Raw genomic sequence first — 13,905 nt, forward strand, 5'->3', positions numbered from 1 at the left:
CTTGTATATAGGCTTTAGAGCAGTACTCATAGTAAAAACATGTTTTTAGTATATCATAAAGACAAAAGGTGTAGGTAGCTACGTGGGTGTTAGATGAATTATACCAAAAGGTGATGACGCCGCCCTTACTAGTTGCGGCTACTTCTCCCATACTACTAATTGGTAAAATCAAAAAGATTATTAAAGCAATCTTAGTCAGTACATTCAACCATTTCCCAGAAAAGAGTGAGGAGCTCATCATGTTGGAGGTCAGGGCTGTCTGCCCCCGTTAGTACCTCTTGTCCGTCTTCAAGGCCAAGGCTATCTGCCTCCATTCCTGCCTCCTCTCTTGCTCTCACAAGCTTCACTCGGGTGGCGTGGATCCAAGTTGAAGATTGTTCAGTCAACACAGCTGTTCTGGTTACTGCAACCACGGTAGTGGGTGGGCCATATGCGAAGTCACCTTGGGATTTTCCTTTCTTCAGTGTTTTGACCACTACCTCATCCCCCACCCTGTATGGGTGGGTGGGTTCCTGTGGAAGAGAGGGAGACTTACAAGCAACTTTTTCCTCAGTTTTATCAAGTACCTGTATCAACCTGGTAACATATTCTTCCCTTATTAAATCAAGGTCCCCTTTCTGCACTATCACTGGGCGTCTTGCCCAGGGGGTGGGGAAAGGCCTTCCCATGAGTATCTCGAATGGTGATAACCCTAACTTCTTATTAGGTGTCATCCTTATTTCTGCAAGTATTATGGGTAGGATCTCTTTCCATTTTTCAAAGGTACCTGCAGTGGCCTTCCTCAATTTATCTTTGATAGTCCTGTTCATGCGTTCCACAATGCCTGAGCTTTGTGGGTGATATGGAATGTGAAATTTCCATTCTATCTGTAATGATTTAGCAATTTTCTTGTTGAGTTTGGAGGTGAATGCTGGCCCTTGGTCAGATTCAATCATCAGAGGGCATCCCCATCTAGGGATAATTTGTTGAGTAATTATTGTTGCTGTTGTTTTTGCATCCTCTGATTTGGTGGGGAATTCTTCAGGCCATCTGGAGAACATGTCAACAATCACCAAGGCATATTCCTGTCTACCATGAGTTTTGGGAATATGTGTGAAATCTACCTGTAGGTGGGTGAATGGAGTAGTGGGATAGTCAAGGTGTTGATGGACTACCTTCAAGTGGTTGTTGGGGTTGTTCCTCAAACATGTAATGCACCTGTGTACATATTCTGTTACTAACTTTCTGATGTCAATAATGTAAAAATTTTGACTCAATAATGACTGAGTTGTCTGTATGCTGTTATGTCCTACTCCTTGGAAATGTGCTATAAAGATGGAAGCACTGTGTTGGGGAATGCATGGCTTCCCCTCTTTGCAGACTAATCCTGTCTTAGGATTTTTCTGCAATACTGGATAACACCAGTCTTGCCGTTCCTGTTCAGTGGCGTATCTTTGAAGATCAGTAAGCATTTGTGACATCTCAGGGGTTGGAGGTGCCAGACATGGCATCTCCCAATGGTTACATGGACCTGTGGGGTTGCATTTGGCCACTCGTTTCGCCTCCTTATCTGCCAGCGCATTGCCCTGTGAGACATGATCCTTACCATTGGTGTGTGCCTTGCAGTGGACAATTGCTAATTGTGAGGGTAATCTGATGGCTTCAAGTAGATCTGCAACCAACTGTGAGTGTGAGATGCGTTTACCATCTGCTACCGTGAAACCTCTCCTGTGCCAAATCATTCCATGATCCCAAACTACACCATGTGCGTATCTACTGTCAGTATAGATGGTGACAGGTTTGTCAGCATGTAGAATACATGCCCTAGTAAGGGCGATGAGTTCAGCTGCCTGTGCAGACTGAAACTTTATGGGCTTTGCTTCTAGTACAACATCTGGGAGCATGACAATGGCGTAGCCTGTACAGTATCTGGTGTCATTTGGTCTGGTGCATGACCCATCCACAAAAACCTCTGGAGCACCTTCAATGGGTGTGGATGACAAATCATGTCTTGGAGAAGTTTCGTGTTCCAAGACCTGTAAGCAATCATGTGTGTCTGTGAGGCAATCTTCTTGTCCTTTAAGGCCTAAGAGAGCATTTAGTATTGGTGCTGGACCTGAGGTGTGGGAAGCATATTTGATTTTGAGTGAGGGGTCACTGAGCAGTATTACCTCATATCCTGAAAGCCTTTGTGCAGACATGTGTTGTGTGTGGATGCCCTTGAGTAGGCCTACAACATCATGGGTGGTGTGCAAAATGGTGTAATGTCCCATTGTGAAAGGAGTTGCCAACTCTACCATCATAGCACAGGCTGCAAGAGAACGCAGACATGCCGGCATCCCTTAGACAGAGGTGGGCATTACCTTCGAGAAAAATGCACATTGGCGCAACTTGCCTCCATGTTCTTGTGTCAGTACGCCCGCCATGGTTTTACAATTTTGTCGTGCAAACATGTGGAATGGCAGTTTGTAGTCAGAGAGGCCCAATCCTGGACTTGACATTAATGAACATTTCAGATAATCAAATGCATTGTACATTTCTGAAGACCATCTTATTAAATCTGGTTTGTCCTCCAATGTTGCCTGCCTCAAGATATTGTCATAGTAGGAACAGTCTGGGATCCATTGTCTGCAGTAGTTTATCATTCCAAGGAAGGATAGCATTTCCTTCTTGGAGTGCGGGATGACCAGGCCCGCTACAGACTGGACTCTCTCTGGACTGATCCTCCTTTCCCCCTTTGTGAGGACAAACCCCAAGTATTCGACTTGCTGATTACACCATTGCATTTTCCCTAATGACACTTTGTGTCCACATTCAAACAACCATTGTAACCGTGATATACCATCCTCAATGTTGGCCTCCACTGACATACTGCATAACAGTAGATCATCCACATATTGCAACAACACGGAACCTTGGGGGGGTGCCATGGTTTTAAAGTCATTTGGAGGACGATGCTGAACACTACAGGTGAGTCAGCATATCCCTGTGGCATTCTTGCCCAGGTTAGTTGTCACCCCTCGAAAGAAAAAGCAAAAAGTAATCTGGTCTTCTTGTCAACTGGGATAGAAAAGAATGCATTTTTCAGATCTATCACACTGAACCAAACAGCGTCTGCTGGAATGGCAGATAGTAATTGAGTGACATCAGGTACAATGGGGGCTATAGGCACAATGATACTGTTGATGGCCCTTAAATCCTGCACAAAGCGAACCGAACCATCTGCTTTTGCCACAGGATTTATGGGGGTGCTGAAGGGTGAAATCACCTCTTCTAAAATGCCCTTCTTCAAAAATTCCTCGATCATTGGCCTTAAACCCTCAATTTTCTCTGTGGACAACGGGTACTGTTTCTGGAACACTGAGATGACACCTGGTTTCACAGTAGCCTTGTAAGGTGTGCAATCTATGAGCCCCGTGTCATATTCATTTGAAGACCATAATGCAGGATTAATGTTGTTAAGCTCTGAATGGTCCTGTATGTTTGCAAGAATCAGTGGCACGGGTGTAGAGATTGGAATAAGGTCTGAGTGTACTCTTATGCCCTGATTTTTGGCTGACACTTGTAAGTCAAGTTTAATGAACAAATCTCTCCCTAACAGGCTGACTGGGCAATCTGGTATAATGCTGAAAGCATGGTCTGTGATGTACTCCCTTTCCATGGTCTCAAGGGGTAGTGAGTCAGTTTTGAAAGTTTTTGTCAAAACCCCATTAATTCCCATAGAGGGCTCAGATTTTCTCAATGGTCCTTTGTACAAATCTTTACCTAACACACTTGAAGTTGCACCGCTATCTACCATAAAACCTACTCTCCTTCCTCCCACTCTCAGTAGAATAACAGGTGTGTCTTTCCAGTGTGTGGTGACCTGTGTGAAAATCGGGGTACCTCCCTCCTGGCAGCATCAGTATGATTGTTGTTGCTGATTCCAGTCAATGGGGAATCTTGGTTGTTGGCCTGTCTGTTGGGGTCTTTGTTGAGGGAGATTAAAAGGCTGTGTATTGGTGTTTGGTACCTGACCCTGACCCTGTCTACCCTGGTTCCTCTTGGGTTGTGTACACTGTCTTGCCCAATGTCCTTCTTTTCCACAGTTATCACAACAGTTGTTAGGTATCTGTTCTTGTGGTGGTCTCTGTTGCCACTGTGTGTTCTGGTTATAACTAGTACGACCTCCTCTTCTCCTTCCCCGCCCCCTTCCCTGTTGTTGGCATAGGCATGTGTGCGTGTGATTTTCCACACTTCAAAACATCCTGCTGATTCCTTTTCATAAAGGTGTTTTTCAAAGGTGACAATATCATCTGAGGTCCATGAGGATACACCTTGTTTCACTGGAAGGGTTAATTTGTCCGACAGATTGTTAATGAATGTGGAGATAATCAGGCTGTCGTTTTGGAGGTTAGGGAGTCCCGCCTCCAGTCTCCAACAGTCCATGAATCTCTTCCAAAACTCAGTAACAGACTCTGTGGGTTTTTGTTTACAAGCTACAGCAATAGGCAGAGATGAATTTTGTTTGAATACCTTTTTCATGTGACTCTCGACTTGTGTCCAAATCCTCTCCATTCCTCCTTCTGTATTGCATATGTACTGGCTGGCATCAACAGCTCCATCTACTATTGTAGAAATGGATGGGACTTCATCCCAATCCCAAGTAGTGTGTGTCCCTATGATGCCATCTATTATGAGCCTCAAATCTTCTTGTGTACAATTCCTGCCCTTGCAAGTCTTTTTAAGATAGGTGATGGTTCCTAAAGGCACCACTGTGGGTTTGGGGCAGTGTTTGATAATTTTATTAAGGTCCTCGATGTCCATAGGTTTCTTCATTAAGTGTTTTCCTATTGTTATGAAGGGTGCACTGAGTTCTACCTGTTCTTCTTTGGCTTCTATTCTCTTGCTGCGTGTATTGTACTTATGTTGTTCTGCAGCTTTCTGTTGTTCTAAACTGTATTTTGTTTTCTCTAAGTCGTCATGGATCTGCGTAAATGTAGCACCTATATCTTCGTCCTGCATACTTGGATATATGTGTACAGGGTTTAGTGTCAGATGGGGTGTAGGGGCGGACGGGACAGTGTAAGATGGTGGGTTTGCCTTCTCGGGCACGTCCTTTAATTCTCTTCTTTTCTCCATTTTATGTAACTGACTGTCATCCTTTGGGGTCTTATTAGTTTTCCCTTTCTTCTTATTTGATTCTACATTATACCAATGTGGGGCTATCTCCAACCACTGTTTTCCCCCTTGTATCATGTAATCCATATCCCAGGACGGGTCATGGTCAAAATGTGGCCATGCTTCTTTGTCTCCCAAACAAAGACCCTTTATCATGTCCATGTGGTACGGGCTATTATCGCCGTCCCTGGCAAAGAGGCTAGCAGCTTGCATGAACTCAGTCCATCCAGCTAAGTTATCTACCCATGGATTAACTAAGAAGTAATTTGTGGGACTACACCGTGCAACATAAACTTTGCATGTTTTTCCCGTCTCAGGTTTGGGGTAATCTGTTTTAGACCCTTGTGCCACCATTCCGTCTGATATTTTAATGATGCTGCTTTCCTAGGACTGGCTGTACTGAACTGTAAAGGCTCCGAGAAATCCTGTCAACTAGGCAAAGGACTCAGGTCTGATCACAAAATATCAGAGAGTTTCATCAAACATATAATTTGTTGTTTTGGTCCGCCACTTGCGTTCACCTATCCCCGAGTCAACGGATTTCTCCTAGCCGGGGGGGTGGGGCGTCTTGCAGACCTCCGCAACACAGTAAACAACAATACAATGTCCTTAAAACTCTATGCAAATAGTGAACTTCAGTCCGTACACTTACCACCCGGACATCAGTATCCTTATATCAACTCTAATATTTTTATATTTTAAAACAACTTTAAAAAGAGTCAAACCAAGCTTCGTCCTTGTCTCCCTGAGACAATATTTTCTAGTGCGCACTATATTTTCTCTGAGTGATCCTCACGGCGGACTCCCGGAGTCCCCGGGTCACTCCGCCAGACTCCCGGAGTCTGTTCCCTGTATCCCTGATACAGTAATTATACTAGAAGTTGTAGGTTCTACTTACTAGATCGAGACGTGGTCCTCGGATCGGTCAGAGGACAATAACAGATGTCTTTCTTACCGGACCCGAGGATGACCTTCTCGATCACGGACACGAGCCCCCAAACTGATAGGAAATCTCAACGTCCCACTTGGTACCCTTGGTAACGAACTTCTAGTATCGGCTTGGTTTGAGTCTTGTTCTGACGTCAGGAGAGCGCTTCACTAAGTAGGGAATAACAGACACAACAAAGATGTACTGAATGAACGCTCTGAAGTTTATTATTAGTGCATACAGGTTATATAGAGGGGGTTTTACCCCCTTTATTAGCATATCAACGTAAGTTATTTATTCAACCTATCATATATTAACACGTTCTATTCTACAGGCAAATAGAGCAAAAAGCGGAACTTCCATATTTGGGGTATTGTCCGGGAGTAGTGCCAAAGAGATAAGATTCATGGTTACAGAGAACAGAAACTTAGCAGAAAACAGAATTAGTTTTAACATATAAAAACATGGATTCCTTTCAGGGTGCAATGCGTGAGTTGAACGCATTGAACCAGCACTGAATCCTGACCCATTCATTTCTATAAGGGCTGTGCACACGAGCGGTGTGCAAGCAAGTGCGGATGTGGTGCGATTTTCACTCACGGTTGCTAGGTGGCGATCGGGATGGGGACCCAATCATTATTATTTTCCCTTATAACATGGTTATAAGGGAAAATAATAGCATTCTGAATACAGAATGCTTAGTACAATAGAGCTGGAGGGGTTAATAAAAAAAAAATTTAACTCACCTTAATCCACTTGTTTGCGCAGCCGGCATCTCTTCTGTCTTCTTTTGTGAAGAATAGGACCTTTGATGACGTCACTACGTTCATCACATGGTCCGTCACATGATCCGTCACATGATCCATCACCATAGTGATGGATCATGTGATGGACCATGTGATGAGCGTAGTGACGTCATCAAAGGTCCTATTCCTCACAGAACAAGACAGAAGAGATGCCGGCTGCGCGAACAAGTGGATTAAGGTGAGTTAAAAAAAAAAATCTTTTTTTTTAACCCCTCCATTCTATTGTACTATGCATTCTGTATTCAGTATGCTATTATCTTCCCTTATAACCATGTTATAAGGAAAAATAATACAATCTACACTACACAGTCAGTTTTTTATCACGCGTGTGCAAAACACATTGCACCCGCGCGATAAAAACTGAACATCGGAACGCAATCGCAGTCAAAACTGACTGCAATTGCGTTCCTACTCGCGCGGGTTTGCCGCAATACACCGGGACGCATCCGGACCTAATCCGGACACGCCTCCGTGTGAAAGAGGCCTAACAGTTTGTAGGGAACCCTAGTATACCCTATCTATCCTAAACACAGAACATCCGCCCTAAGAAGGGTGACTCCATCTTTAACTGCATCTAGAATGGCCACTGTAACTGTAAACTGCACACCTGGGGTGATATGTATCTTTAGGACTTAACGGGGGATTAGGAAAATTAAGGGGATGCAGCCAAAAGATTATAAAAGTGGTCAGTGGGAAGCCACTTCTCAATAAGTTAGTAAGAGGGGAAGATAGAAGATAAGACTATTCACCTAGCTACAATATATGAGGCGATACAGACCAAACAGCAAAGAGGCTCGCTGCCAAATCTATGACAGGCCCCTGCCCACTGCGTCCTGACATCAGTGGCATATGATGGGGCCCTGTAACGGGGTTCCGAAGGTGCACTCGGTCCCCCATTAGCCGCAGACCTGCTGCTTACCTTCGGGAGCAAGGATCTGTGTTTGACCTAGTTCCCAGGGCAGCTTTACTAGCTGAGTGGCTCCCTGCTCCTAAGTCTGCCTTGAGCGCCGAGCTGATCACTCGGTGCTCAACTGGTTGGTCTGTCGGTCATGTGACGCTGGCCACGTCACATGACCCTCACTCCCCACTATAAATACAGGCAGCCTGCTGGCCACATGTTGCCTGTTAATTCAGGTTCCACCTGTGGTTTTGTCTTTCCTGGCGTACTTACCTCCTGCTGAATTCCTGACGATCCTCTGCCTGCTCCTTGTGTACTTTGCTGCTCTCCTGGTATTCTGACCCCGGCCTCCTCCTGACGATCCTCTGCTGACTTCTTTGGTACTACACGACTCTCCTGGTATTTATGACCCCGGCTTCTCCTGACAATTCTCTGCTTGCTCCATTTGTACTTTGTAGCTTTCCTGGTATTGACTCGGTCCGTTCTCTTTCTGTTGTTTGTCTGTCTGTCATCCCGCCTTCCAGTTGCCGTCCAGTTGTCCCCTGTCATTAGGACTCGCGAGGCAAGTAGGCAGGGCCAGGGGTAAGGGTGGAGCGCAGTGGTCACTTCCCTCCCCCCTGTGTGTGTGTGTACGCGACCGTTACAGATTAACAGGCCCAATAACCACTGTATAATGAATCCTCTGGTGACCCTGACTGACCATGTCTCTAATCTGACGCAGATGGTGCAGGAGTTAGGGGAAAAACTCAGTTCTTTTGAGTTAGGGCAAGGTTCTTTCACTCCTCAGGCCTCCAGCCCGCATTTTGAGCCCCAGATTAAGCTCCCAGAACCCTTTTCTGGAGACTGGAAGAAGTCTCTCTCTTTTAAGGAGAATTGCAAACTTTACTTCCGTTTGCGCCCAGTGTCCTCTGGCCCCGAGAGTCAACGCGTGGGCATTATCATTTCCCGACTACAGGGTGATCCCCAGGACTGGGCGTTCTCTTTACCTGCTGGCGCCAGTTGTTTATCTTCCGTGGAGGGGTTCTTTCAGGCCCTAGGTACCCTCTATGATGAACCAGACAGGGCTCTAGTAGCCGAGATGGCTCTAAAGGCACTGGTTCAGGGCAATCTACCTGCGGAGGGTTATTGCACCCAATTCAGAAGGTGGTGTGTCCCCTCAGGGTGGAACGAACCAGCCCTGAAGAGTCAGTTTAGGTCAGGTCTGTCTGATAATTTAAAGGATCTTCTGGTCAGTTATCAACTTCCAGAGACCTTAGAGGAGATGATGAGCCTTGTTGTCCGACTTGACCAACGGGTTAGAGAGAGACGACAGGAACAACAGTTCTCTTCCCAGATGGTGGTCCAGCCAGAGGCCTATCCCAGAGACAATGCTGAGGTCTCCACCGAGGAACCCATGCAGGTTGGCATGACCCGAGGGAATCTTCGCCGCAGACGTGGAGAATGCTTTTACTGTGGAGATCCTGACCATTGGATAAACCAGTGTCCTAAGAAGGTCCTCTCTGTCAAGGCTCCTAAGGCAAGGCAACCTAAAGACCAGGTACACCCTGAATTTTCTAAATGTAAGCTTTTGGTACCCATTACGATTTCTCTGTGAGTAGACAAATGGCCGGGTAAGGCCTTTATTGATTCTGGCTCAGCGGCTAGCTTTATTGACTCTGAGTATGCTGTAAGATTGGGTATTCCTATGTTTGCCTTACCAACTCCTATCCATGTCATGGCTATTGATGCTACTCCTCTTATTGGTGGTACGGTGAGCTCATGTACCTCTGAGATTTCTCTAACCGTGGGTGTGTGCCACTCAGAGAGATGTTCCCTTTTAGTCCTGGAGAACCTACCGGCTGAGGTGGTACTAGGGTTGCCTTGGCTCCGACTACATAACCCCACTATAGAATGGTCCAGTGGGGAGTTGGTGAGATGGGGGCCTAAGTGTGACTCGTGCTTGTCCGTGGTACAGGCTGGGGTCTCAGTAAAGTCTGATACCTTACCCACTGTTGTTAGGGAATATTCTGATGTATTCTCATCACCAACCCCGGAGGTTCTACCCCCCCATAGACCTTATGATTGTACCATAGAGCTAGTAGAGGGGGCCAAGTTTCCTAAGGGGTGAATTTATAATCTTTCTAAGCCCGAACGCAAGGCCATGGAAGATTATATTAAGGAGAGCCTTGGTAAAGGGCATATTAGACCTTCTGTCTCTCCTATGGGGGCGGGGGTTTTCTTCGTTAAGAAAAAAGATGGTGGTCTTAGGCCATGTATCGATTACCGGAGATTATATAAAATCACTGTCCAAAATAGATACTCCCTCCCATTGATTCCGGATTTATTTAACCAGGTTCTGGGGGCAACCTGGTTTTCCAAAATTGACCTGAAAGGGGCATATAATCTAATCCGAATCAAGGAGGGAGACAAATGGAAGACGGCGTTCAATACTCCGGTAGGACACTTTGAATATCAGGTGATGCCTTTTGGACTCAGCAATGCCCCAGCTGTGTTCCAAAACTTCATGAATGACATTCTTAGGGAGTTCTTAGGTAAATTTGTTATTGTCTATCTTGACGACATTTTGATATTCTCTCCTGACTTCGAATCCCATGTGTCTCATGTTAAACAAGTATTAGAGGTCTTGAGGGAGAATCAGCTATCCGCTAAGCAAGAGAAATGTGTCTTTGGTGTACAGGAGATTCTGTTTCTAGGGCATGTTCTGACTCCTCACGCCTTCAAGATGGATCCTGGTAAGGTACTAGCAATTAAGGAATGGGTAAGACCTTCATCCTTAAAGGCCTTACAACGGTTCCTAGGTTTCGCCAATTACTATCGTAAATTTATTATGAATTTTTCCGTAATTGCTAAACCGTTGACCAACCTTACTAAAAATGGGCGGATTTGGAGAATTGGTCTACTGAGGCCATTTCTTCATTTGAAAAATTAAAAAAGGCATTCAGTAGCGCTCCCATTCTGATCCAGCCTGATCAGGAGAGACCTTTTATTGTGGAGGTGGATGCGTCCGAGGACGGCGCAGGAGCAGTCCTTTCACAAGGTCCTGCTGCCCTCACTAACCTGAGACCATGTGCCTTCTTCTCCAGGAAATTCTCTCCCACGGAGAGAAACTACGACATAGGGAATAGGGAGCTGCTGGCCATTAAATGGGCATTTGAGGAGTGGAGGCATTTTCTGGAGGGGGCAAGGCATTGTGTAACTGTTGTCACTGACCATAAAAACCTTATGTTTCTCGAGTCTGCTAAGAGGTTGAATCCCCGTCAAGCCAGATGGGCTCTGTTTTTTACTCGTTTTGATTTTTCCATTACGTTCAGGCCGGGAAGTAAAAATGTGAAGGCGGACGCATTATCTCTGAGCTTCCATGCTTTTCAACCTACTGAGGTACCACCTGAATCCATCCTACCAGCAAAAATCTTCATAGCAGCTCTTACCCAGGTTATCTCGGCTCGCATTAGGTCTGAACAACATCTGGCACCGGTATCCACCCCAACAGATAAGTTGTTTGTTCCCGTACAATTTCGTCTCCAGCTGTTGGGTGAGTGTCACGATTCTGCCTTTTGTGGATATCCGGGTGTTGAGGGCACTAAGGATCTGGTTTCTAGATCTTATTGGTGGCCCACTCTAACTAGGGATGTCAAGTCCTACGTGTCAGCCTGTGAGGTTTGTGCCAGGTCCAAGACACCTAGGACTCGCCCTGCTGGTAACCTACGACCCCTACCCATTCCCAGTAGAACCTGGTCCCATATCTCGATGGACTTTATAACTGACCTACCGCCGGCAGAGGGTAAGACTGTAGTTTGGGTAGTGGTCGATAGGTTTAGCAAGATGGTCCATTTCATTCCCCTGTCTAAACTCCCGAATGCCAAAACTCTGGCATCTATTTTTGTGAAAGAAATTGTTCGATTGCATGGTAGTAGTAAGAGGGTATATGTTTCGTCAAAGTGACAGGTACCACGCCCCCTTTTATACGCCCCCTTTTATATCGCTTGATATTAATTTTATATCGCTTGATATTAGGTTTATATCGCATGATATTAGGTTTATATCGCGTGATATTACCGGTAGGTTTATATTGGTTATCACTTCTCAGATTCCTGCTAATATCAGTCAGTTCACAAATGCATGTAAAAGCACATTGCTTAAATCAAGACTTTCTCAGACCCGTCACAGGATGTGCTCTACAAGGTCATGACATCTTACTACAAAGGCCGTGTTCTACAAGGTCGTGACAGCTGTTTAGACTTTCTACAGACAGGCTCGTGAAACCGTCTGGACATGCCACAGGCTGTATTCTTGTAATCGAGACACTTCTAATGCAAAGGTCATGACATCTTACTACAAAAGCTGTGTTCTACAAGGTCATTTTATCTATCTATGTATCTATACATCCATATACCCCATCTATCTAAATTATATCTATCCTTCTATCTATTATCTATCTATCAATTATCTATCTATCTCTCTATCTACCTATCTATAGTCTATCTAGCCATCTACCTGTTTTCTATCTACAAACCGGATTCCAAAAAAGTTGGGACACTATACAAATCGTGAATAAAAACTGAATGCAATGATGTGGAGGTGCCAACTTCTAATATTTTATTCAGAATAGAACATAAATCACGGAACAAAAGTTTAAACTGAGAAAATGTACCATTTTAAGGGAAATATATGTTGAATCTGAATTTCATGGTGTCAACAAATCCCCAAAATGTTGGGACAAGGCCATTTTCACCACTGTGTGGCATCTCCCCTTCTTCTTACAACACTCAACAGACGTCTAGGGACCGAGGAGACCAGTTTCTCAAGTTTAGAAATAGGAATGCTCTCCCATTCTTGTCTAATACAGGCCTCTAACTGTTCAATCGTCTTGGGCCTTCTTTGTTGCACCTTCCTCTTTATGATGTGCCAAATGTTCTCTATAGGTGAAAGATCTGGACTGCAGACTGGCCATTTCAGTACCCGGATCCTTCTCCTACGCAGCCATGATGTTGTGATTGATGCAGAATGTGGTCTGGCATTATCTTGTTGAAAAATGCAGGGTCTTCCCTGAAAGAGATGACGTCTGGATGGGAGCATATGTTGTTCTAGAACCTGAATATATTTTTCTGCATTGATGGTGCCTTTGCAGACATGCAAGCTGCCCATGCCACACGCACTCATGCAACCCCATACCATCAGAGATGCAGGCTTCTGAACTGAGCGTTGATAACAACTTGGGTTGTCCTTGTCCTCTTTGGTCCGGATGACATGGCGTCCCAGATTTCCAAAAAGAACTTCGAATCGTGACTCGTCTGACCACAGAACAGTCTTCCATTTTGCCACACTCCATTTTAAATGATCCCTGGCCCAGTGAAAACGCCTGAGCTTGTGGATCTTGCTTAGAAATGGCTTATCTTTGCACTGTAGAGTTTCAGCTGGCAACAGCGGATGGCACGGTGGATTGTGTTCACTGACAATGGTTTCTGGAAGTATTCCTGAGCCCATTCTGTGATTTCCTTCACAGTAGCATTCCTGTTTGTGGTGCAGTGTCGTTTAAGGGCCCGGAGATCACTGGCATCCAGTATGGTTTTACGGCCTTGACCCTTACGCACAGAGATTGTTCCAGATTCTCTGAATCTTCGGATGATGTTATGCACAGTTCATGATGATAGATGCAAAGTCTTTGCAATTTTTCGCTGGGTAACACCTTTCTGATATTGCTCCACAATCTTTCTGCGCAACATTGTGGGAATTGGTGATCCTCTACCCATCTTGGCTTCTGAGAGACACTGCCACTCTGAGAAGCTCTTTTTATACCCAATCATGTTGCCAATTGACCTAATTAGTGTTAATTGGTCTTCCAGCTCTTCGTTATGCTCAAATTTACTTTTTCTAGCCTCTTATTGCTACTTGTCCCAACTTTTTTGGGATTTGTTGACACCGTGAAATTTTGAATCAACGTATTTTTCCTTTAAAATGATACATTTACTCGGATTAAACGTTTGATCTGTCATCTACGTTCTATTACAAATAAAATATTGCCATTTGCCATCTCCACATCATTGCATTCAGTTTTTATTCACAATTTGTTTAGTGTCCCAACTTTTTTGGAATCTGGTTTGTATCTATCAATTTATCTACAGCTCTATCCTTCT

The sequence above is a fragment of the Bufo bufo genome, chromosome 5, assembly GCF_905171765.1.
Source record: "Bufo bufo chromosome 5, aBufBuf1.1, whole genome shotgun sequence".
NCBI lineage: Eukaryota > Metazoa > Chordata > Amphibia > Anura > Bufonidae > Bufo > Bufo bufo.